Consider the following 27,934-nt stretch of genomic DNA (forward strand, 5'->3'; position numbering starts at 1 on the left):
GTCATGTGCATGAGGCCTTAGGCTGGTTTCACACGGGCGTTGCGGATTGGGGCCGGATGCGTTCAGAGTGCGTTCAGTGAAACTCGCACTATTTTGCAACCAAGTTCAGTCAGTTTTGTCTGCGGTTGCGTTTAGTTGTTCAGTTTTTTCCGCGCGGGTACAATGCGTTTTGATGCGTTTTTCACGGGCGTGATAAAAAACTGAATGTTTACAAACAACATCTCTTAGCAACCATCAGTGAAAAACGCATCGCACCCACACTTGCTTGCGGATGCAATGCGTTTTTCATGCAGCCCCATTCACTTCTATGGGGCCAGGGCTGAGTGAAAAATGCAGAATATAGAACATGCCGCGATTTTCACGCAACTCAGAACTGATGCGTGAAAAACAACGCTCATGTACAAAGCCCCATAGAAATAAATTGGTCAGGATTCAGTGCGGGTGCTATGCATTCACGTCACACATTGCACCCGCGCGGAAAACTCGCTCATGTGAAAGGGACCTTACAAGTGGAGTACGTGTTTATTAACTAAAATAAGGACAATAGCTAAAATAATGACCAGCAATAAAAAATAGGAATGAATAAAAAATAGCAATACATATAAAATAGTGATAGATCCAGGAGCATACACAAACAAATAAATTAATATCCCATAAATAGGTCCTTCACTAACTGCCTGCTGTCTCTGTTATATGGCAAATTCCATTAAAAGATCGAAGCGCTGACATTGATAGTTACTTACCAACTACTGCCACCTTGACTATACTGCAACAAATTGCTGTGAACTTGGATATATATATATATATATATATATATAGAGAGAGAGAGATGAAAGTTCAGGGCAGCACTCCTGGTAGTAAGTATTTGGGTGCCAGCGATGAAAACACCTTACCAAGGTGTATGATATAAAGTGAATGAATGACACCGCAGCACGTCCATTGGTGAAGAAAAAGTGGAATCCTTTATTCAGCTGTGCGACGTTTTGGTCCGCTTACTGGGACCATTCTCAAGCAAATTTGCTTGAGAATGGTCCCAGTAAGCGGACCGAAACGTCACACAGGTGAATAAAGGATTCCACTTTTTCTTCACCAACGGACGTGCTGCGGTGTCATGCATTCACTTTATATATATATATATATATATATATATATATATATATTCTCTATTCTCCTATTCTATGCTGCTACAATTATATTAGAATATGGAAGTGAACTGAACTTGTCTTATTCCCTTCTGTGAATTAGAACACTATCTAACTCAGGTGCTGCTACATAAACTATGATATTTATGGGATATTAATTTATTTGTTTGTGTATGCTCCTGGATCTATCACTATTTTAAATTTATTGCTATTTTTTATTGCTGGTCATTATTTTAGCTATTTTCCTGATTTTAGTTAATAAACACGTACTCCACTTGTAAGGCCCCTTTCACACGGGCGAGATTTCTGCGCGGCTGCAATGCGTGAGGTGAACGCATTGCACCCACACTGAATCCGGACCCATTCATTTCTATGGGGCTGTGCAGATAAGCAGTGATTTTCACACATCACTTGTGCGTTGGTGAAAATCGCAGCATGCTCCTCTTTGTGCGTTTTCCAAGCAACGCAGGCCCCATAGAAGTGAATGGGGTTGCGTGAAAATCGCAAGCATCCGCAAGCAAGTGCGGATGTGGCGCGATTTTCACACACGGTTTCTAGGAGACGATCGGGATGGAGACCCGATCATTATTATTTTCCCTTATAACATGGTTATAAGGGAAAATAATAGCATTCTTAATACAGAATGCATAGTACAATAAGGCTGGAGGGGTTAAAAAAAAATAATAATATTTAACTCACCTTAATCCACTTGTTCACGCACCTGTGGTGACGTCACTACGCTCATCACATGGTCCGCCACATGATCCATCACTATGGTAGCAGATCATGTGATGGACCATGTGATGAGAGCAGTGACATCATCAAAGGTCCTATTCCTCAAAGAAGAAGACAGAAGAGAAGCCGGGCTGCGCGAACAAGTGGATTAAGGTGAGTTAAATTATTTTTCATTAATTTTGAACCCTTCCAGCCCTATTTTTAACCCCTCCAGCCCCTCCTCGCCCGTGTGAAAGGGGCCTTAGATCCTATTGTAGCCATACTGAGAGTGGGGGGTAGGGTGTAAAATAACACCATATACAGTAAACAATGTATACCACGGTCAATAGACCAAACCAAATCCCTTTAGGGGTCTCTATCTAATATTAAAATATATATCTTTATTTCATCATTATTAAAACATAAGTGTAATAGAAAAAAATATGTTTAAAATTGTCAGTGTGCAGCGGGGTTTTATATCTACTGAACTAGTAGCTGCTAGTAATTACCAGCGGCAACCAAGGGATCCTGTCCCCTTATTCAGTAATTATAGACACCTATTCAGGTGTTATATTTATATTTCTGTGCCAGACAGGTTGATGTCAATAGTTAGTGAGGATAGATATATTGCATTATCGTACTGTGCCAAAATTGAGTCTGGCAGGGATATTGGTATTTTACTATATTCGATCAACCCAGCAGTCTATCTGTGCGTAGCCAGCTTTGCGAGCCCTACACATATATCAGCTGTTCACCAGAGTCAGGCGCAGGCAGTGTCGTCAGTGATACTGAGGTATAATACTGCAATGTACACCATTAATCTGTCCTTTTGTATGTACTTGCAACCTTAATGAAAGGCGGCATTAGCATATGAATCGCGATTTGCATCTAAATACCTTCAGTGTTTAGGGGATAAGAAAGTTATTAGAGAATGTCCCAATTTCAAGTAATAAGTTTGCTTCAAGTATGTCAGATACACAATCAATATTATTGCATTCATCATTTTTTTTTTATCCTTTAAGGGTACTTTCACACTTGCGGCAGGACGGATCCGACATGCTGTTCACCATGTCGGATCCGTCCTGCGGCTATTTCGCCGTGCCCCCGGGCCGCCGCTCCGTCCCCATTGACTATAATGGGGACGGGGGCGGAGCTCCGGCGCAGCACGGCGGTGCACGGCGAAAGGCCGCCGGACTAAAATTACTGCACGGCGAAATAGCCGCAGGACGGATCCGACATGGTGAACAGCATGTCGGATCCGTCCTGCCGCAAGTGTGAAACTAGCCTAAGTGTATATTGTTTTGTATCTTAATATAGTTTTCCATATTTATTTTTATTTATTATTTGTTTTTCCCTGAAGTAGTGGATACAGAGTGTATTTATTAGCTATGTTCCTATAGTGGCTGGATGTTAATACAGTATTTATATTATATATACATTTACATATAGTATAATTAGTGTAATATTGTATATTTATTTATTCCATGATCCATATGAGGTATGGTGATTTAGATATAGTGTATTGTAAAGTATAATGGACATATATAGATATAGATAGATAGAAAGATAGATAACCTCTGTATTAAAAAATAATTATACAATATTACACAAATTTTACTATATGTAAATTTATATATAATATAAATATATAAAATATATTTATATATATATAATAAATCAATATAGCAGCAACGCTGTATATATTGGTCTATTTTTGCCTGTAAACTTTTGGTGTATTTTAAAACTTACCCAGCGCTGCAGCTGTATTTATTTATTTATTTTTGTTTTTCATGTAACAATATTATTTGTTTTAATGGTGTCAGTGTTAACATCATAATTCATAATAGGTTTCCATTGCGCAATTGTGGAGAAAGAGATCCAACATTAAGAATAGCAAGAATAGGTGTGGGAATTGGAGGGCGGGGGGGGGGGGCGTCAAGGAGGAAATGATCAAAAGGCTTTGCTAAATACAAATGTATCCATACTGTACATGTTGTTTTTCGATACTGTATTAACATTCAGCCACTTTAGGAACATAGCTAATAAATACACTCTGTATCCACTACATTATATATCTGTATACTGTACACTGCTCCATTACATATCTGTATACAACACTTCATTATATATCTGTACACACCGCTCTATTATATATCTGTATGCAGTAGACCGCAAAAAATCCGGTACAATGTATCACCAGATGTTATCCAAATCTAATCCACTTGTATCACAGATCTAAAGACATAATGGAGCGGTATATACTGATATTATAGAGCTGCATATGCAAATATATAGTCTAATATTCTCGATGTACTGAATCATAATTGTGATTGATACATAAATATATGAATGTACAGTTAGTCCATTGTACAGTAGTTTATTATTTTTATTTTTTTTAACCCCTCCAGCCCTATTTTTAACCCTCCAGCCCCTCCTCACCCGTGTAAAAGGGGCCTTAGATCCTAATGTAGCCATACTGAGAGTGGGGGGTAGGGTGTAAAGTAACACCATATGCAGTAATATATATTTGTACTGTATGTATTTTTTTTAATTTAATTAGGTGATTAGGCTATCTTTCTATGCTTATTTTTTTATTTTATTTTACAATTTTTAATCATTAGGATTATGTTATCTCACAGTGCTATTTGTTAAATAAACTTAGATGCAAGACCAGCAGAAGGTGTGCACACCAAAAAGTTTTACTTTTAGATCGATAAATAGATAGATAGCTTAATAATATCATACTTGGTTTGGATTGCACCAGTATGATATTAATGAGTGCTATAGCTGGGTTATATTACTGCCTGTGTCATTTTAACATATTCTTATATGTACTGAACATATTTTTTAAATAAAAAAAATACATACAGTACAAATATGTTTTCTATACCATAGATATCAATATCCTCTGTAGTAGCATGCCCTTTGTACAGGAGTTTCCTTGGTGAACAATGAATAGGAAATTTGGGGGATGGTTGCGCGTATTGTACGGCAACTGGGTTAATGGAAATTCAATTTGTACTCCTTCCTCCTCTTTTCTACCTACCTATCTATCTATGTACATTATACTGTACAAAACACTATATCTAATTCACACTGTTATTAGTCTTGTAATCTCCAGTGTACTGTATATACTATCTGATAAATAATGTTGATTTATTGATATCTATGGTATAGAAAACATATTTGTACTGTGTGTATTTTTTTTATTTAAAAAATATGTTCAGTACATATAAGAATATGTTAAAATTACACAGGCAGTAATATAACCCAGCTATAGCGCTTATTAATATCCTACTGGTGCAATCCAAACCAAGTATGATATTATTAAGCTATCTACCATATTTATCGATCTAAAAGTAAAACTTTTTGGTGTGCACACCTTCTGCTGGTCTTGCATCTAAGTTTATTTAACAAATAGAACTGTGAGATAACATACTACTAATGATTAAAATTTTTAAATCAAAATAAAAAAATAAGCATAAAAAGATAGCCTACCGTAATTAAATAAAAAAAAATACATACAGTACAAATATGTTTTCTATACCATAGATATCAATAAATCAACATTATTTATTGCTATAATGGCAAATACATAAATGAAATTCAGTACCTATCTCCCCACAGCCTTGTTATTTATAAGTACATGTATTGCATGAGGATCACACGTAAAATAAATGATGTGAGTTCAGCAAGGATCCAAAGTCTTTATTAAGTTGAAATAAAGTGTATTCACAGTGTCCCACACTAACAAGCTGGTAGGTCTCAGAAAAATGTGGGCTGGATCGGGTCATATCTCATGTCCATAGCAAAACCCATATATACGGGTCAATAAAAAACAAAAGGACAGTATTTCGGCTTTAAACATAAAGGGGACTGCCATTTTCTTTTCTGGCTGGTCCTTATATACCCCGGAGGGGTGTTTTCATTGGATGAAGGAGTCACATGCCCTCCTCTGGCCATTCACATTACTAAAAATAGGTTTCATTCATAGAATACTGAATAGGCAGCCAATGGGATACATTTTGAAACCAGTGTTTTGACAACCTGTCATCAGCAATTAACCTTAATTACCTGGGGACTGTCCCTGATTGGCTCTCGTGACCATGGGGAAATGTATCCCATTGGCTGCAGTATTCTATGTATGAAACCTAGTGTTATTAATGTGAATGGCCATTAGGACTCCGCCTGGCATAGCATTACCACGGCAAAACTAAAATTAGCAAAATGTCAGAAATGAAAAGATTGATTCACCCAGACGCAATTATCATTTAAAAGTGATTGATTGAGGTGCTGCAGTTGGGTGATTTATTTTGCATCCCATATACATAGTTAAAGTAGTGGAGTGGAGTAATTTATTAATCTAGTTGAGGCTGGAGGTGAGGTGCTGTATATGTTTGTTTTAATAAAAAGGCTCAGGCGGCTCCACTTCCAGGGACCTCCCCGGACTACGTCTCTATATCGCATAAGGCTTTTTTATTTTACGCTCATGCATTTCGTAGAAAAGTTTAACATAAGGGGGGGGGGGGGTGCACTTTTGAACGCTTTGGGCTGCCGTTCTGCTTTTGAAAGTACCAAAGCTTGCAGAGATCACCGAGCTGAGTTTGTCCATACACTTTTACATAGTCACTCAATTCGCTGCAGCTCTGCTACATCTGTGAGCAAGTATTACCCTCCTTCTTAACCTTAAAACACTGCCGATACCATATAATACATCATGATGATAGCGAAACGGGTAAGGGTTACAGTATATCCAGATTCGAATACTACTGCTTCATTTTGTACTTTGTGCTCAACACTACCATCTACTGGCCATGTTATGTATTGCTATTGTGAAGAAGAGAAAATCGCATTTCGTTTGTAACTATATGCAAAAAAGAGGAGCGCTAACGATGTTGCATCTGTAGGAGAAAACGGGAACTACAAGCAAAAGGAAAACCTTCATTTTCCGCATCAACCTTGCCGATAGTAGCAAATGGAAAGTTTTTAGAGTTTTTTTTTTATTTATTTTTTTATTACCCTCAGAAATCTCCATGAATCTCCTAGAGGGGCAAACATTTGCCAAATGATTTATACCCCCACAACAGAAACAAACCCTCCTCTGAGAGCTGAATCCTCTACTATCAGAGGCAAGCAAACCCAGCTGCATGGCCTCCTCCTCAGAGGGGCTTGAGACAGACTGAGACCCCTGCACACTGAATGAGAAAGCCCCACTGTCCTTGGGCTGAATATGACAGGAAAGAGTAGTCTCCTCTCTCTCTCTCTAAGACGCCTGTCAATACGAACAGCTAGAGACATGGCAGACTCTAAAGACAATGGTCTCTCATGAAAAGCAAATGCATCTTTCAATCTTTCCAAAAGACCATGGCAAAATTGACTTCGGAGTGAAGCATCATTCCAACCAGTATCAGCTGCCCATTTCCGAAATTCAGAACAATATATCTCTGCGGACTTTTTACCCTGGCATAAAAGACGCAGTTTGGATTCAGCCAGAGCAATACGATCCGGGTCATCATATATCATATATCTGGCCCAGGGCTACAAAAAACCCACCATCCACCTATCGGAGGGGCCGTGCCCCCACCAGCAGCGAAAAGGCCCAAGACTGAGCGTTATCACTGAGCAGCGAGATGATAATCCCCACCCTCTGCTCCTCATCACCAGAGGCGAAAATGGAGTTTGCAAGCCTCTCTAAAACGAACAAAATTCTTACTACCCCCGGAGAATGTATCCAGAAGCGAGATCTTAGGCTCGTAACAAACTCCATGAACGCCAGCAGAACCGGTCACCTGAAACTGAGACACAGTTTTACGGAGATCTGCTACCTCCAGTGAAAGACCTTGCATGCGATCAATCAAGGCTAAAACCGGATCCATGCTTAAGACGGTTAAGGCGGTTTATAATGTCACGGATGATGTTGCAGATAGCTGGAACTCATAAATAAACAACCGACTGGCTTGATCCCAAACTAAGGAGCATATAGGTGAGCCCTATAAAACCCTAAGAGCTCTCCCTGACTGCTATGCACATGCAAGGGTCTCAATGGTAGACGATTGCATGCCCACGTACCTAAGACTGTGTGACACCTGAAAACCCTATAATAGTGAGGGGACACGACCACCGGCTCCCTGCACTTAATACGGATGGAGTCAGGGTCACCTAGAATCAAGCCAGCAAAGAAACACAATAAAGAAAAAGACTTATCTTTAGCAAACAGCAGCAGCAGCCTCCAGCAGTGATCACTTCATCCAGGAAGTAGTATAAACCGCAAAGTGAGGCAGTATGGGAGGGAATATAAAGGAAGACAATTAGTCTAAATAAGTGACACCTGGCAGAAGGAAAGGAGATGATAAAGTGAAACCAAAACAAAGAACGTCATACAAGAGGTAGAGAAGAACATCTGCCAGACCTTCTCACAGAACTGGCGGTGACATAATCCATCCGCATTCCCGTTTTTAGGCCCTGGCCAATATTGTATGGTGAAATTGTATGGTTGCAAAGCCAGGCTGCACCTTAGTAATCGGCTGTTCTCTCCCGCCACCCGGTTTAGCCATATCAAGGGATTGTGGTCCGTCATGATGGTAAAAGAGCATCTATAAGTAAGACAAAGCGTTTGTTAGGATCGGGTGCTGCCTGTATGGGAGCTTGCGTAAGGGAGGTTTTAAACTGATGAAACGCTGTCTCGTACTCCGGGGACCACAGGACCTGTCTAGGGAGAGTCTTTTTGGTCAGGTCCGTCAGCGGTTTGGCTATGTTACTATAATGGGGTACAAACTTCCTGTAGTACCCTGCTGTCCTTAAAAATGCAAGTACCTGGGTCTTGGTTCTGGGAACCGGCCAGTTTAGGACGGCGTCGATTTTTGCAGGTTCAGGCCACTCTATGTCCCAGATATTGCAACTTAGACATCCCAATATTACATTTGTCTGGCTTCAGGGTCAGGTTTGTGGCTCGGATCCTATATAGCACTATGCCCAGGTGTCTGAGATGGTCCTCCCATGTCTAGCTATAGATTGCGATGTCGTCAAGATATGCACATGCAAAATTTTGTAGACCATCGAGGAGTTGATCTATCATCCGCTGGAAGGTAGCCGGGGCATTCTTCATCCCTAATGGCATTATCCGAAACTGGTAAAGGCCAAACGGCGTGATGAAGGCCGACTTTGGAATTGCTTCCGCTACCAAGGGAATCTTCCAGTAGCACTTACACAAGTCAATAGTCGTCAGATAGTGTCCCTCAGCTATTTTGTCCAGCAATTCGTCCACTCGGGACAAAGGATAGGCGTCTGTTACAGTCCAGTCATTCAGTCGCCTATAGTCCACACAAAATCGGGTCATGCCATCCTGTTTTTGGACTAATAATACAGAGGAAGTCCAGGGGCTTGCTGATGGCTCGATCACCCCTAACTCAAGCATCTCCCTGATCTCTGCTCTCATCCCTTTTTGCATGGCTCTGGGAATCCTATAGGCTGGTTGTCTCAGGGGCTTCTGCCCGGGGGTCTCTACCTTGTGCACAGCTATTTGAGTGTACCCAGCCAGAGGGTTGTAGTCAATGGAGTATATTCAGACTGTGGTCTTGTTACCAGTGGGGTACCTCAGGGATCTGTTCTGGGACCCATATTGTTTAACATCTTTGTCAGCAAAATTGCAGAAGGCCTCGATGGTAAGGTGTGTTTTTTGCTGATGACACAAAGATTTGTAACAGGGTTGATGTTCCTGGAGGGATACACCAAATGGAAAAGGATTTAGGAAAATTAGAGGAATGGTCAAAAATCTGGCAACTAAAATTTAATGTTGATAAGTGCAAGATAATGCACCTGGGGCGTAAAAGCCCAAAAGCAGAATATAAAATCAGTGATACAGTCCTAACCCCAGTATCTGAGGAAAGGGATTTAGGGGTCATTATTTCAGAAGACTTAAAGGTAGGCAGACAATGTCATAGAGCAGCAGGAAATGCTAGCAGAATGCTTGGGTGTATAGGGAGAGGCATTACCAGTAGAAAGAGGGAGGTGCTCATGCCGCTCTACAGAGCACTAGTGAGACCTCATTTGGAGTATTGTTCAGAGAAGAGCTACTAAACTAGTATATGGATTGCAGGATAAAACTTACCAGGAAAGGTTAAAGGACCTTAACATGTATAGCTTGGAAGAAAGACGAGACATAGAGGATATGATAGAAACTTTTAAATACATAAAGGGAATCAACAAGGTAAAAGAGGAGAGAATATTTAAAAGAAGAAAACTGCTACAAGAGGACATAGTTTTAAATTAGAGGGGCAACGGTTTAAAAGTAATATCAGGAAGTATTACTTTACTGAGAGAGTAGTGGATGCATGGAATAGCCTTTCTGCAGAAGTGGTAGCTGCAAATACAGTGGAGGAGTTTAAGCATGCATGGGATAGGCATAAGGCCATCCTTCATATAAGATAGGGCCAGGGGCTATTCACAGTATTTAGTATGTTGGGCAGACTAGATCGGCCAAATGGATCTTATCTGCCGACACATTCTATGTTTCTATGTTTCCAGTCCTGGAGTAATTCCCTGACCTGTTCTCGTTCTTGGGATCGTAACCTATCTCCTAGCTGAATATGTTCCACCCCCCCAGAACAGTTACTGATTTTGGGGAGCTCCATCATCGGTAGGTATTCAGAGTCCCCGGAGGCAGGAGCGCATATGGCGGCTACTGCCTCAGCCCTTTCAAGATAGGCTTTCATTATATTGATGTGGAACGTCCTCTTAATTTTTGTGTCTGCACAGCTGGCGACCACATAGGTGGTATCGCACAGCTGTTTTACCACCGGATAGGGGCCCATGCCAAGAGGCCTATAGTTTATTTTGCTTTAGGGGTTTTAGTACCAGTAATTTCTGTCCGACACAAAAGGTGCGATTCTGAGCAGACCGATCATACCAAACCTTCTGCCGACTCTAAGCCGATTGCATATTCTCATGAACTAGATCGGTAAGTTCCCACAGTCGCTCCCTGAGTTCCAAGACATAACTAAGGATGGGGAGGCCTTCCGGATCCTCTACCCGCTCCCACTAGGCTCTCACTAAGACTAAGGGTCCCCTAACCTTTCGCCCATACAACAGCTCAAATGGGGAAAACCCTGTGGACTCTTGGGGTACCTCTCTATAGGCGAACAGTAGATGGGGAAGATATTTCTCCCAATCCTTCCTACTCTCCATGAAGGCACGAAGCAGTTGCTTCAGGGACCCGTTAAGTTTGAGGGTGGTAGGGGGTGCTCTGGAGGGGTTTAATCCCACAGAGGCGCCAGAGCTGCTGCGTTAGCATGGCTGTGAACTGGGTTCTCTGATCAGACAATATCTCCTGGGTTAACCCTACCCTAGTGAACACCCAAAGTAAGGCATCGGCTATCGTATCAGCCTGGATATTGGATAGGGGAATGGCCTCCGGGTAGCGGGTGGCCTCCGGGTAGCGGGTGGCCAATATACTTCTTCCCCGTGGCACTGGGGCGGGCCAGTGGGCCTATAATATCTACTGCTATCTGGCCAAAGGGTTCTCTAATGATCATCAGGGGGTGCATGGAGGATTTTGGGTGATCCCCTGTCTTCCCTACCCTCTGACAGGTCTCACAGGTCCGGCAGTATTCTCGCACCTCAGCATGTCACCTAGGCCAGAAGAAAGCATGAAACAACAGATTCCGGGTCTTAGCTATCCCTAAATGTCCAGCCAAGGGGATGTCGTGAGCCAGCCGCAATAGCTCCTGTCTGTATTTCTGGTGTACGACTAGCTATTTGTGGGGACCCTCTCGCTTCCCGGTGCCCACCCCCTCAGTGTAACGATAAAGAAACCCCCCATCCCATTCTATTCTGTCTTCCCCTAACCCCCCTGGATCCTTGCCCGCCCTGACCCGATAACCAGCTAAAGTAGGGTCACTCTGGGTCTCTTGCCTAACGTCGGAGCGAGAATCCCAGGACATGAGGTTGTCAAGTTGGAGTAACATAGGAGGATTTGGTCTTACCTGGCTCCCCATAGGAGTGGAGTTGCTTTGAAGTGGGCTTTATTGTTGGGTGGTCACGGTCATGGTGGTCTCTGGGGCATATGAGGAAGTTAAATGCCCCAAATCGTTCCCCAAAAGTACTTCCGCAGGTAACTCGCGTAGTAACCACACTTGCACTTGTTGCGCCCCTGAGACCCAATCCAAGTGGACTCGTGCAGTGGATAAACGTAGCACCTTGCCCCCTGCTGCCCTTACTGCAACAGTCTGGCCGGTCCAGGCTAACTGAGGCTGAATGAGGGTAATCGTAGCCCCGGAAACGTGGAGTCCCTGTGCTGGCTGCCCATTAACCCATGCTGCCTGACGATGGAGCTCCCGATTATCTCTGACAGCAGCCGGGAAGGGATAGGCCTTGAAAAGCTCGCTGCACTCTTCCTGAATATCTCGAGGGGCTCGTACTGGAAGCAATGAGCTGCCGGCCTGGATGGATGAGCCGTCTCTTGGTACCTCGTGGATCGGGTAGGACAATATCGCTGCAGATGACCCGTTTGGTTACAGGTATAGAACTTAGGTTCTGTAGGAGGGTTTGGTCGGGCTGAGGGTCTAGAGGCACACCACTGAGGTACTGGAGTTGGGTTAGAGGCTGGTAAACTGGGCCGAGGTAGTGGATAGCGCTCGCATCTGCTTGGCCTCCGAGAGTCCAGATATTTATCGGCCAAAGTAGCTGCTTGCTGTACAGTCTGTGGTCGCTTATCTCGCACCCAATCCTGTACTATTTGAGGGGTTTGGTCAAAGAACAGTTCTAAGAGTACTAGCTGGGTGATGTCCTTTATGGTATGAGCATGGCTTCCCTGGAACCAGCCCTTAAGGTTCCGCTGCAGACGATGTGCCCACTCCACGTAGGTTATGTTGGTTTGTTTCCGGAATTCTCAAAACTTAATCCGGCTGGCCTCAAGTGTAATGGCAAATCGGGCTAGCAGAGCTTATTTTACCCAGTAATAATCCATAGCGTCCTTGTCCTCCACGGCCCAATACGCATCCGCAGCTTTGCCAGTTAAATTACTCACCAGTAAGGCGAGCCAATCTTGGGACAGCACTTTATCTATGTGGCATAGTCTCTCAAAGTCCTGTAGGAACGGTTAAATTTCCTCCTCTCCTTCCTTAAATAGTTTGAACGCACAAAAGGGCAACTTACGGAAAGGCGCTGTATCTCTAGGTGTTGTCTCTGATTGCTGTATTTGCTCCATTCTCCACTCATGTTGCTGCTCTAGTTCTCTCTCTTGTCGCTCATCCTGCAGCCGGATGTCTCTAATGGCATTCTGTATGGCGGTCTCTGATGGGTTGGCACCATATAATGCCAACCGCTCTCGAACTCGTTACTGAAACAAGTCTTCAACGGACCGAGGTCCAGCATCACCATCCCTCTGATCCATCTCGGCTAGCTCACAGATCAGGGTGGCCTTGTTCTTTGTCCCAGGGGTCCCTCCACATTATTGCTGGGCACTATAGGGGCATCTACTGAGGGCGAGGCTACAAAGAAGTGGTATGTTATATGGAGGGCTCTGTACAGTAGTATTTTATACTGGGACACATTATGGTGGGTACTATGGGGAAGGGGGAGAGGAATACTATGGGGTCATCTACGGGGGGCACTAAGAAGGGGTATTTTATGCTTGCAAATTATGGGGGACACTGAGGGCATCTACTGGGGCACTATATAGGGGCATTTTATACCGGTACATTATGGGGGCACTAGGAGGAAGGGGGGAGAGGAGCACTATGCAGCATTTACTGGGGGCACTATATAGGGGTATTTTATACTGGTACATTATGGTGGCACTATGGGAACATTAGCTCAACTGGGGGCATTACAAGGGGGTATTTTTTGCACTGTCACATTATAAGGAGAATTAGTTCTACTGGGGGGGCATTATGATGGGCTTTATTACTCCCCCATGGTATGACCCCCTAGTAGCAGCACCAGCCTCTCCCTGCTCTGCTATCCCTCTGCCCCTTCTCCAAATCCTTATTATGAAATCTCTCTCATTAGGATAAAACCCATCAGCTCCACGAGCCCCCGGCCAAGTGTGGAAGTGGCGTCCGAGATCCCCAAGGGCCAAGTCAAGTAATTGTAAGTTTTCATGTAAAATATATTTATGTTATACACATATAGCATACACTGTGCCCCACAATATACAGTTTCTTCTGTATGAACGTCCACAACTTAAATCTCCAAACTGATTGATGAACCAGATGTGTGGGCCAGCCACGATTGAACCTATTATTGTTTTTATTGATGACAGTACTTCCTGAGTGTTAGGTGTGGGGTGACCAGGCGGTATATGAAGGGGCAATACTGGTATTATATGGACAGCAGATATGGCATCCTCTGGGCAGTACTGTCTATGGTCAATTCATCCTTCACAAGCACCCTGACTGCTACCTGCTTGGCTATCAGTGAGTGACAGTCAGTCAGTGTCAGTGTGACTACTGAGTCACTCCCTGACCCTGAGTGTTAGGTGTGGGGTGAGTCACTGATAGCCAAGCAGCAGGCAGTGAAGTGCCATGAGAGCCAGGCCAAGCAGGTGGCAGTCAGGGTGCTGTTGAAGGATGACCATAGACCGTACTGCCCAGAGGATGCCATCTCTGCTGTCCATATACCAGGCAGTATTGCCCCTTCAATCATATACCGCCTGCCCGCCTGGTCAGGGTGAGCAGGCAGGCAGGCGGTAATACTGGTGGTAGGCCTGGTATTCTGCAGACCATCTGCTTGTAAGTTACATATGACAAAAGCCTGGAAGCGTTCAGGTACAGAACACAACATTTCATTTGTTGGCGACAAAATGCAAATTAACATATTGCTGAATGCTGAGACTCTAACAAAGGGTGCAAAAATAATATAGAATTAATAGACATTCAAGTGAAATAAGAAGAATTGGTCTTTCCTTTTGTGGTGGCCTATTATTTTAAAATTTAGTCCCTGTACACAAACGGGGTTCCGTTCCACCCTCTTATATCTGCAGTTAGGCTTCATACACGTGCCCGTTTCAATGTCAATAAAATTATGCCCCCCCTGGAAAAATTTCTGCGGACGCCCATGCAGAGGACCCACCACTGTGTAATATAATCAAGGAAGCATGGTTCAGCATTCCAAGGACCATGACAGATGGTGTGCGCTTGTGAACAGCAATCTTTAAGTCTGACCACATATTTTCTATTGGATTGAGATCTGGGCTTTGACTAGGCCAGTGATGGTGAACCTTTTAGAGACCGAGTGCCAATCTTCAACCAAAAACCCACTTATTTATCGCAAAGTGCCAACACGGCAATTTACCCTGAATACTACAGTCCAATATAGTACATCTTTTATGTACTTTATTATTTGGCTATAATAACCTGCCTACATTTAGTGCGCTGCTTGTGGTGTACATAGTGCACCCTGCGCTGATGAATGGCGGGTAAAGTCTAAGGCATAATGGTATGCCTTAGACTTTTTACAGGGTGCGGGTGCTCACAGACAGGGCTCTGAGTGCCGCCTATGGCACCAGTGCCATAGGTTCGCCACCACTAGACTAGGCCATTCCAACACCTTTACATGTTTCCCCTTAAACCACTCAAGTGTTGCTTTAGCAGTTTGTTTGGGGTCATTGTCCTGCTGGAAGGTGAACCTCCATCCTAGCCTCAAATCACGCACAGAGTGGTACAGGTTTTGCTCAAGAATATCCCTGTATTTAGCATCATCCATCTTTCCCTCAACTCTGACCAGTTTCCCAGTCCCGGCTGCTGAAAAACATGGTGTTCTTGGGGTGATGTGATGTGTTGGGTTTGCGCCAGACATATCGTTTACTTTGATGGCCGAAATTTTAGTCTCATCCAGAGCACCTTCCTCCATACATTTTGGAAGTCTCCAACATGCCTTTTTGCAAACTCACAATGTGCCTTTTTGTTTTTTGCTGAAAGTAATGGCTTTCTTCTGGTCACTCTGCCATAAAGCCCAACTCTATAGTGCATACGGCTTATTGTCGTCCTATGTACAGATACTCCAGTCCCTGCTGTGGAACTCTGATGCTCCTCCAGGGTTACCTTAGGTCTCTGTGCTGCCTCTCTGATTAATGCCCTCTTTGCCCGATGCGTGAGTTTTGGTGGGCGGCCGTCTCTTGGCAGGTTTGCTGTTGTGCCATGTTCTTTCCATTTGGTTATGATAGATTTGATGGTGCTCCTGGGGATCATGAAAGATTTGGATATTTTTTTATAACCTAACCCTGACTTGTACTTCTCAATAACATTGTCCCTTACTTTTTTGGAGAGTTCCTTGGTCTTCATGGCAGTGTTTAGCTAGTGATGCCTCTTGCTTTGGTGTTGCAGTCTCTAGGGCAGGGGTCCCAAACTCAAGAGTCTGGGTGAGGCTGGGCCGCATAAGGGATTTCACACAAAAAAAGTCCTCAAATGTAATTATTAACAGTTTTAATTATTTCTTCTGAACATGAAGTGTCCTGAACATGAATAGAACATTGAGTGAAGATCATGAACAGTTCTTCTGAACATGGCATCTTTTGCCTACTCCTTGCTGCCAGAGACTTGACAGCGCTTCTTCTCACAAATCTGAACCACATTTGGCTTTAGAGAGGAAGCAGTTGAGACCCTCAGTATGGCTTGAAGATGATCATCATTAAGTCACGACACATGCCCCCCCCCCTTCCGCCCCGCAGCTCACCTGGCCCTGGTCCCGTCTGCAGCAGCTGGCTTCTCCTATGTGGTATCTTCGCTCTGCCTCAGACAATCGCTGGCTTGAGAACCATATTTTTCGCCCTATAAGACGCAGGTTTTAGAGGAGAACAATAAGAAAAATATATTTTCCATTACACCTCAGGTCAGACCAGCAATCAGACCCCCAATGTTAATCAGACCTCTGATCAGACCCCCAATGCCTCAGATCAGCCCCCATGTCAGCCATCAGCCCCCCCATGTCAGCCATCAGCCCCCCCATGTCAGCCATCAACCCCCCATGTCAGCCATCAACCCCCCATGTCAGCCATCAACCCCCCATGTCAGCCATCAGCCCCCCATGTCAGCCATCAGCCCCCCATGTCAGCCATCAGCCCCCCATGTCAGAAATCATGCCCCCATGTCAGCAATCATGCCCCCATGTCAGCCATCAGCCCCCCATGTCAGCCATCAACCCCCCATGTCAGCCATCAGCCCCCCATGTCAGCCATCAGCCCCCCATGTCAGCAATCATGCCCCCATGTCAGATTTCACCCCCTAAATGTCACATTTCTCCCCCCCTGGCTCCCTCCATGTTGTCACATTTCTCCCCCCTGGCTCCCTCCATGTTGTCACATTTCTCCCCCCCTGGCTCCCTCCATGTTGTCACATTTCTCCCCCCCCGGCTCCCTCCTTGTTGTCACATTTCTGCCCCCCTGGCTCCCTCCATGTTGTCACATTTCTCCCCCCCCGGCTCCCTCCATGTTGTCACATTTCTCCCCCCCTGGCTCCCTCCATGTTGTCACATTTCTTCCCCCCTGGCTCCTTCCATGTTGTCACATTTCTCCCCCTCTGGCTCCCTCCATGTTGTCACATTTCTCCCCCCCATCCATGTTATCATATTTCTCCCCCTCCATGCCATCCATGTTGTGTTGTCGCTCACATCACACTCGCTACCCTAACATAACACAACCTGACCTGTCCTGACTCTCCTGCCGGCTGCCTGCGACTCTTCAATTCAATCTTTTTCTGACCGCTGTGGCTGTGTCAGACTGCTCGCCTCTGACAGTCCCTCTGCTCTGGCTGCTTCCCGCCGCGGCGGCGCTGCTCACTCACCCTGTCACACCCCCGTGGCCTGCCCTGAGCCCATGTGACCGTGTGTTGCCATGACGGCACTTGCAGGCTGGGAGGGCGGCGCTGCAGCAGTACTACAGTAAGTCAGATGATTTTTTTTTTTTCATTCATTCATTTTTGCGCAGGCCGGCCATTGGTGCGGGCCACAAAATATTGTACTGAGGGCCGCAAATGGCCCGCGGGCCGCGAGTTTGAGACCCCTGCTCTAGGGCCTTTCAAAAAAGGTGTGTATATGTAATGACAGATCATGTGACACTTAGATTGCACACAGGTGGACATCATTTCACTAAGGCCTCATGCACACGACCGTTGTGTGCATCCGTGGCCGTTGTGCCGTTTTCCGTTTTTTTTCGCAGACCCATTGACTTTCAATGGGTCCGTGGAAAAATCGGAAAATGCACCGTTTTGCAGCCGAGACCGTGATCCGTGTATCCTGTCCGTCAAAAAAATATGACCTGTCCTATTTTTTTGACGGACAACGGTTCAAGGACCCATTCAAGTCAATGGGTCCGTGAAAGAACACGGATGCACACAAGATTGGCATCCGTGTCCGTGGCCGTAGGTTAGTTTTTATACAGACGGATCCGAAGATCCGTCTGCATAAAAGCTTTTTCATAGCTGAGTTTTCACTTCGTGAAAACTCAGAACCGACAGTATATTCTAACACAGAGGCGTTCCCATGGTGATGGGGGCGCTTCAGGTTAGAATATACTAAAAGAACTGTGTACATGACTGCCCCCTGCTGCCTGGCAAGTGCTGCCAGGCAGCAGGGGGCAGCCCCCCCCCTGTAGTTAACACATTGGTGGCCAGTGCGGCCGGCCCCCCCTCCCTCCCCTGTAGTTAACTCATTGGTGGCCAGTGGGCCCCCCTCCCTCCCCTGTAGTTAACTCATTGGTGGCCAGTGCGGCCGCCCCCCCCCCTCTCTCCCCTGTAGTTAACTCATTGGTGGCCAGTGGGCCCCCCTCCCTCCCCTGTAGTTAACTCGTTGGTGGCCAGTGGGCCCCTCCTCCCTCCCCTGTAGTTAACTCGTTGGTGGCCAGTGGGCCTTCTCCCCTCCCTCCCCCTCCTAATTAAAATCTCCCCCCTATCATTGGTGGCAGAGGAGTGTACCGATCGGAGTCCCAGTTTAATCGCTGGGGCTCCGATCGGTAACCATGGCAACCAGGACGCTACTGCAGTCCCGGTTGCCATGGTTACTTAGCAATTTGTAGAACCATTATACTTACCTGTGAGCTGCGATGTCTGCGTCCGGCCGGGAGCTCCTCCTACTGGTAAGTGCAGTCATGGGGGCAGTCATGTACACAGTTCTTTTAGTATATTCTAACCTGAAGCGTCCCCATCACCATGGGAACGCCTCTGTGTTAGAATATACTGTCGGATTTGAGTTTAACTCAAATCCGACGGTATATTCTAACATAGAGGCGTTCCCATGGTGATGGGGACGCTTCAAGTTAAAATATACCATCGGATTGGAGAAAACTCTGATCCTATGGTATATTAACTCCTGACTTTACATTGAAAGTCAATGGGGACGGATCCGTTTGAAATTGCACCATATTGTGTCAACGTCAAACGAATCCATCCCCATTGACTTGCATTGTAATTCAGGACGGATCCGTTTGGCTCCGCATGGCCAGGCGGACACCAAAACGACTTTTTTTTCGTGTCCGTGGATCCTCCAAAAATCAAGGAAGACCCACGGATGAAAAAACGGTCACGGATCACGGCAAAACGGAGCCCGTTTTTGCGAACCGCAAAAAAATACGGTCGTGTGCAAGAGGCCTTATTATGTGATTTCTAAAGATAATTGGTTGCACCAGAGCTTTTTATGGGCTTCACAACAAAGAGGGTAACACGAAAAAATTCAAGGGGGTGAATACTTTTGCAAGGCACCTTTTCCCTTCAGTTTCTAGAATAAAAGGATGTTTTTCGACTGTTGACTCACTCTGTTTGTGTGTGTGTGTGTGTATATACACACACACATATACACACAGTATATACATAAGGTAGCACACTATAGTATTCAAAGGTTATGTTTTATTTTACAACTGCAAAGATCTTGAATTCTCCCTAGCAGATGTTACCTATCTTAAAGATGTTAATTATTCAACAGGAGCCCAGTCTGTCGTTAAAACTGTTAATGAACATGGCATCTATTATGATAACATTTTGATAATAGATTCCGACAATGCAAACTACATCAAGAAAGCCTTCTGTACTGTCAAAGATTTGCACTCGAGAAGTCTCCCAAGGCAGTATTTGTCTGGCACGGGTTGTAAATTTATGGGCTGGGTTTTTCAGGAAACCATCTCAGCTGGTTTACAAATTTTATGTGCGTTTCTTTCAACACGTCTCTCTGCTTTTCAACATGCAGTGTAAGGTCACACACTGGCCAAATAGAAAAAAGTCCAAATTTTAAATCATATTCAATGACAAACACAATCTGCAATAAAACCTCAGATGTTGTTTTGCGCTACATTAATGTCAAAAGTTAATCCAAATAATAACATTGATTTGTTTTAAAAACGTGTGCACTATACATTCCAAATGCATTCTTTTTATCTTTTATTAAAGTATCAAAAAGCAACACTTTCGAGCAATATTGTCAAAATGTTTGGTGTTAGCTTGTTGTAATTAATAATAATGTACATAATATATAATATAACATAACGGAGACCTGATATAAGTAAGTGATTGATGCACTGCTGGACCTAGCCACCATATGACAGATTTTTATGGAGTGCTCCAGAAAAGTGCAGGCTATATACATACAATGAAAAAATGTGGGGGATTGAGTCAGCACAACCTGTATGTAGGTGCACATCACTATGGCGAAATACATATACAAACGGAAAATACAAATGTGATTGCACTCTGCATCCAGCACTCTGCCCTGCCTCCATGCTGGATGAGGCATTGGTGTACATTTTGGCCAAAGCGTAATAAGCCACTCACCACGTCAAGGTCGCCTCTATTGAGTGGTCCCTAACACTAGTTCCTACCTGTTTATGGGCCATGACAGCCACACAAAGTCCAGGGAATGCAGGTCAGCATGCACGCCAAGCACACTCTGCTTTTAACCCCGTCCAGTGCCATTACAGCTTTCATCGGATCCAGGGATGCAAGTACCAACATGCACGCTGAGCCCACCATATACTTCTCCTGGAGCCAAATAGCTTCTGGTAGGTTCTATATAAGCAGACTCAGTTTTATACTGACTTTAAAACCAGCCTCCAGGACAGATTGACTGGTCAGGTGTGCATGACTCCAAGGAGATCGCCACGCCTCCAATATATACTACAAAGAAAAAATGTGGGGGATTGAGTCAGCACAACCTGTATGTAGGTGCACATCACTATGGCGAAATACATATACAAACGGAAAATACAAATGTGATAGCACTCTGCATCCAGCACTCTGCCCTGCCTCCATGCTGGATGAGGCATTGGTGTACATTTTGGCCAAAGCGTAATAAGCCACTCACCACGTCAAGGTCGCCTCTATTGAGTGGTCCCTAACACTAGTTCCTACCTGTTTATGGGCCATGACAGCCACACAAAGTCCAGGGAATCTGTCCTGGAGGACAGTCAATCTGTCCTGGAGGCTGGTTTTAAAGTCAGTATAAAACTGAGTCTGCTTATATAAAACCTACCAGTAGCCATTTGGCTCCAGGAGAAGTATATGGTGGGCTCAGCGTGCATGTTGGTACTTGCATCCCTGGATCCGATGAAAGCTGTAATGGCACTGGACGGGGTTAAAAGCAGAGTGTGCTTGGCGTGCATGCTGACCTGCATTCCCTGGACTTTGTGTGGCTGTCATGGCCCATAAACAGGTAGGAACTAGTGTTAGGGACCACTCAATAGAGGCGACCTTGACGTGGTGAGTGTCTTATTACGCTTTGGCCAAAATGTACACCAATGCCTCATCCAGCATGGAGGCAGGGCAGACTGCTGGATGCAGAGTGCTATCACATTTGTATTTTCCGTTTATATACATACAATATACAGTAAGTACTGTATATTGGCAGGTGTGGAAAAAATGCTGCAAAGTCAGAATGCTTTAAAAAATAGACATGTTAATACACTGCTCAAAAAAATAAGGGAACACAAAAATAACTTATCCTAGATCTGAATTTATTAAATATTCTTCTGAAATACTTTGTTCTTTACATAGTTGAATGTGCTGACAACAAAATCACACAAAAAAATAAATAAATGGAAATCAAATTTTTCAACCCATGGAGGTCTGGATTTGGAGTCACAAATTAAAGTGGAAAAACACACTACAGGCTGATCCAACTTTGATGTAATGTCCTTAAAAACAAGTCAAAATGAGGCTCAGTAGTGTGTGTGGCCTCCACGTGCCTGTATGACCTCCCTGCAACGCCTGTGCATGCTCCTGATGAGGTGGCAGACGGTCTCCTGAGGGATCTCCTCCCAGACCTGGACTAAAGCATCTGCCAACTCCTGGACAGTCTGTGGTGCAACGTGACGTTGGTGGATAGAGCGAGACATGATGTCCCAGATGTGCTCAATTGGATTCAGGTCTGGGGAACGGGCGGGCCGGTCAATAGCATCAATGCCTTCGTCTTGCAGGAACTGCTGACACACTTCAGCCACATGAGGTCTAGCATTGTCTTGCATTAGGAGAAACCCAGGGCCAACCGCACCAGCATATGGTCTCACAAGGGGTCTGAGGATCTCTTCTCGGTACCTAATGGCAGTCAGGCTACCTCTGGCGAGCACATGGAGGGCTGTGCATCCCTGCAAAGAAATGCCACCCCACACCATTACTGACCCAATGCCAAACCGGTCATGCTGGAGGATGTTGCAGGCAGCAGAACGTTCTCCACGGCGTCTCCAGACTCTGTCACGTCTGTCACATGTGCTCAGTTTGAACCTGCTTTCATCTGTGAAGAGCACAGGGCGCCAGTGGCGAATTTGCCAATCTTGGTGTTCTCTGGAAAATGCCAAACGTCCTGCACGGTGTTGGGCTGTAAGCACAACCCCCACCTGTGGACGTCGGGCCCTCATATCACCCTCATGGAGTCTGTTTCTGACTGTTTGAGCAGACACATGCACATTTGTGGCCTGCTGGAGGTCATTTTGTAGGGCTCTGGCAGTGCTCCTCCTTTTCCTCCTTGCACAAAGGCGGAGGTAGCGGTCCTGCTGCTGGGTTGTTGCCATCCTACGGCCTCCTCCACATCTCCTGATGTACTGGTCTGTCTCCTGGTAGCGCCTCCATACTCTGGACACTACGCTGACAGACACAGCAAACCTTCTTGCCACAGCTCGCATTGATGTGCCATCCTGGATAAGCTGCACTACCTGAGCCACTTGTGTGGATTGTAGACTCCGTCTCATGCTACCACTAGAGTGAAAGCACCGCCAGCATTCAAAAGTGACCAAAACATCAGCCAGGAAGCATAGGAACTGAGAAGTGGTCTGTGGTCACCACCTGCAGAACCACTCCTTTATTGGGGGGGTCTTGCTAATTGCCTATAATTTCCACCTGTTGTCTATCCCATTTGCACAACAGCTTGTGAAATTCATTGTCACTCAGTGTTGCTTCCTAAGTGAACAGTTTGATTTCACAGAAGTGTGATTGACTTGGAGTTACATTGTGTTGTTTAAGTGTTCCCTTTCCCTATTTTTTTGAGCAGTGTAGTTTATTTTTATTGATTAAGAAAATGAAAAGTGAACCACCATCACTCTGCTATTTTGACAGAAGGCTTGAACGAATGGACCTTTTTGAATCATTGAGCGAGTCGCCTTTAGATCTAATACTTTGATTTTAATGCTGTTTCCGTACAGCATTAAAATGTATTGGCTATGTGGAGCCAAAGTTTCTCTCGCCCAAAGTTGCGTGAGACTTCGGTGAATTCCTACTGTCTTTATATCTGCGTATTTAAAAACAATTTAAAATAGCAATCTGAAGTGGGCTTTGGTACCGAGGTACCAGCCAGTACTAAAGCCCACCTTGGGTTGCTATCTTAAATTGCTTTTAAATATGCAGATATGAAGACAGTAGGAATTCACTGAAGTCTCGCGTGACTTCGGGCAAGACGAACTTTGGCTCCATGGGGCCAATACATTTTAATGCTGTATGGAAATTGCATTAAAATCAAAGTATTTGAGCGATTTGACTTCAGATTTATGATCAGAAGGCCGATTCGCTCAAGCCTAATTGATATGCTTCCCCTGCACCATTCCTCCTTTCTGTGAAATGCTGTGTCTATTGTTCAATCTTTGGTTCATGTGCAGAACAGACCGCAGTCCTGGCTTGACCTTATTGTAGTTGTGCGCATGTGCCAGTGTTTGAACAGTCGACGCAGGTGCTGTATTTCAGATCCATGAGCGCTGATGCAGGCGATGCCTTGTCCCAGTTTGCTACAAGCCAGTATTTTTTTCAGAAACACATATAGAGCAGAGTAGCACGTGGTTCAGAGATGGCAAAACAAAACAACATTTCTATCTGCCTAAAAAGAAATTTGCAAATACTGTAGATCACTAAGGCTAGGTTCACATCACCTTTTTGTTTTCTGTTCTTCTGATCCATCAGAAAAACAGAAAAATTAAAAAGAATAAAACAAATCCTTTATTTTGAGCATCAGTTGTGATAATTTTGCATCCGTTTTTGTCAGTTCCGTCAGAGATCCGTTATTTTACATGGGAGAAAAAGTGCTACATTTTGTTGATATGGTGATGTGAACCCGGCTTAACAAACATTCCCAATTGTGCATTATTTGGGGCAGTGAATGTAGTGCATGTGGTGTATTTTTGCATTTTACTGAACAATTCTTCATACAATAAATGAAATATGTTGCACATTATCGACTAGAAAAATAATAGATAAGATAGATAAGAAGTTGTGTAGTTGTATATGCACTAGCTTTTGCCCTTTATTTTGTTGGAATCTGATTATAAATAAAGGATTGTGGATATAGTAGACAATCTGAAATAACCTCTAAAAGCTTATTGGTAAGTCAAGGTTACAAAGAGAAAAGAAAATCAGGAATCATTGTCTTTCACCTCTTTACCAACCATCCTTCACAATTTATGGTCTTCATAAAACTATCTACAGTATATATTTAATGACCCAAAGAGAGAAAGCGCAAATAAGCATGAGATGGATTTTAGTCTGGTTTCCACAGAATTTGTGGAAATTAAAGTAATTGAGAAAAAGAGTAAATAGAGCAAATAAGTACAAAAAAAATGTGGTGAATGAGTGTAAGTGAAACCAATGAAAATATTCACACAAATTATTTCCTGATAATTGCCCTGTGTAAAGGTGACGCCGATCCCTGTTAAATGAGCAAACACCATTTTTCAGGTGATCACATCTTTCATGCGGCACCTAAATTAATTGTTTTTGGGCAGCACATCCTGCTGTATAAACTGTTGTAGGAAGGCGCAAGGGTCCGTCATTGATGGAAGGTACGTGTCACCGAGGTTCCTGGCCTTGGTGAGATAAGAACCGGTAATTTTGTGTGTCAGCGGCAGCTAGTGCTCGCTGACACTGTTTTACTTGTGGCTGTAAAGCCAATCCGGGCTGGTTCTTATTGGGAGCAGCCAAAGAGCAGGATGGGTGGCTGTTCCCCACATCCAGGCCAGGTTTTGGGCTGGGGTTTAAAAACCCAGCTAGCAGATCAGCTGGGTGTGGTATGTTCCTCCAAGTGATAGTGGAGCTGGGGAAGCTCTGTGTTTTTGGGAGCTGAGGAGATCCCTCATACTGCATGGCTGAGAGCTGCATGTGAGCCGCCTGCTGGGAGTCAGGCGCCCTAAAGCCTGCTGTGGTCTGCCAGGTGGTTTATGTTATTTTGGGAGCTTTTGCTGTGTGAACTAACTCCAGGACTCTGTAAAGCATTGTTTTTTCTTTTCTGCCTTTTCTGTGTGAATAAACACTGGACTTTTGTTTTTTCAACCGTGGTCTTGCCTCTGTATTGCATCTGCTTACCCTGCCTTCCAGAGAAAATCCCTACAATTGGTGGAGGATGCGGGCAAGCGCAGTGAGGCTAGCGTGATCGCCAAAATATTTTTGGTTTGCACACGGGTGTATGTCGTTTATCAAACCTGCTAGATTTAAACCTGTGTCACGTGACAAAATGGAGGCTATTTTGAAGGCCCTCATGGAGGCTAATCTACAGCAGCAAGAGACCAACCTGCAGCAACGCGAGGCTAATAAGCAGCAGCAAGAGACCAACCAGTTGCTGATACAACACGTGATGGCTTTGCAAACAGCAGGAGCAACCCCAAGTGTCCACGATGCCCGGAAAGCAGTCCGTGCAGCGATCCCTAATATGGCACCCACAGATGACATCAAAACATACCTGGCGATGTATGAGAAAGTGGCCACCAGGGAAAGGCTGCCCCCAGACCAGTGGGCTGAGGTCGTTGCTCATTTCGTGGCATTAGAGTCTCAGGGCGTGTACTTCAATTTGCCGGACGATCAAGCGGCCGACTACCCAAAGGTAAAGGGGGAGATTTTGGCAAGACTGGGGGTGAATGTGCTGGTCCGGGCCCAGCGGGTGCATCAGTGGGAGTTCAACCAGGCTGAGCCCGTGAGACCCCAGTATTATAACCTGCTCAACCTGTTGCAAAAGTGGCTACAACCTGACGTGCTGAGCCCCACTGCTATGCTGGACCGGTTGCTATCAGACAGGTTCTGGAGGGCTCTGCCAACCCCTCTCCAGCAATGGATTGGTCAGGTCTCTCCAGGTAATGCGCTGGAGATGGTTGACCTGGTGGAGCGCTATGAGGCTACCCGGAACTTCCAGGGGGGTTATTTTGGGAGGGGGGCACTCAAATCCCGTCTCCCTCCGCCCCGGACGCGGCAACTGGTGCCCACCAAACCTGCCCGGGATGAGGCCCATGTGGACCCCGCTCCAATGGTCTGCTGGCGGTGTCAGGAGTCTGGCCATGTTCGAGCGGAATGTTCACAGCAGGGGGAACCCATGGACATGAACTATGGCTGCCGTTAATCATTGCATGCCAGGAAACTGTGTGCCGTGGGTGCTCCGAAGTCTCTGAACCACCTGTACCAGGTGGAGGCAGGACACACTCCAGCGGAGGATCTGTTGGACTCAGGGAGTCTGGTGACCCTGGTAAGGGCTTCCCTGGTACGCTCTGCTGAGTACACAGGCCGTAAGGTCGGAGTCATGTGTATACATGGAGACTTAAAAGACTACCCCACTGCTATGGTGTCTCTGTCCACGGTTTCCGGCAGGTGGACCCACGAGGTGGCTGTCGCAACCAACCTTCACTATGAACTTATAATAGGGAGAGACTTCCTGGGCTTCCCGGCGCTGTGGCCGGCTACGAGAGTGACTGCTACAGGGGTAACCCTAGAAGAGTGGCCTGGCTCAGGGGGGAGAACAGAACCCTGGGAACCTGAGTCTGAAGGGCCAGCGGTAGGTGTGACCGCCACTTCGGTGGAAAAGGGGGAAACAACCCCGCTAAGTGTAAAGGTGGGAGACATGGAGGACTTGCCGCCGGGGCCTGAGCTGGCGGACCTCAATGTCTCCAGAGATAATTTTGGTATTGCACAACACCGGGATCCAACCTTATCCCGAGCCTGGGAAAATGTACTACTAATAGATGGTGAACCACAACAACCAGGGGCAGAGTCGGTGTTTCCCCATTTTATGGTTGATCAGGATATGTTGTATCAGGTAAATCAGCTGCGAGGTGAATCCATTGAACAGTTGGTGGTGCCCCAGGCTTATCGCAAACTCGTGTTAGAGTTAGCCCACCAGCATGTTCTCGGGGGTCATCTGGGAATGCAGAAAACACAGGACCGGATACTACAACGGTTTTACTGGCCCAGTGTGTTTAAAGAGGTGGACGAGTTCTGTAAGTCTTGCCCGACCTGTCAGGCAACCAGACCCCAGCACCTTTTTCGCAGTCCCTTGGTGGATTTCCCGATCATCGAGGTACCGTTTGAGCGAATCGCTATGGACCTAGTAGGCCTAGTACCGAAGTCCGCTAGGGGACATCAACACATCTTGGTTGTCCTTGATTATGCCACTCGGTACCCGGAGGCAGTGCCACTGCGACATAAATAGGCGAGACTTATAGCTAAAGAGCTAATGGAAATGTTCTCCCGAATGGGCTTACCTAAAGAGGTCCTGACTGACCAGGGGACCCCTTTTATGTCCAAGGTCATGAGGGAACTCTGTAAGTTGCTGCAAATCAGACAGTTACGGACGTCTGTGTACCATCCACAAACAGACGGACTGGTTGAAAGGTTTAACAAAACTCTAAAAACCATGTTAAAAAGGGTGGT

Source organism: Bufo bufo, chromosome 7 (assembly GCF_905171765.1).
Source record: "Bufo bufo chromosome 7, aBufBuf1.1, whole genome shotgun sequence".
Lineage (NCBI taxonomy): Eukaryota > Metazoa > Chordata > Amphibia > Anura > Bufonidae > Bufo > Bufo bufo.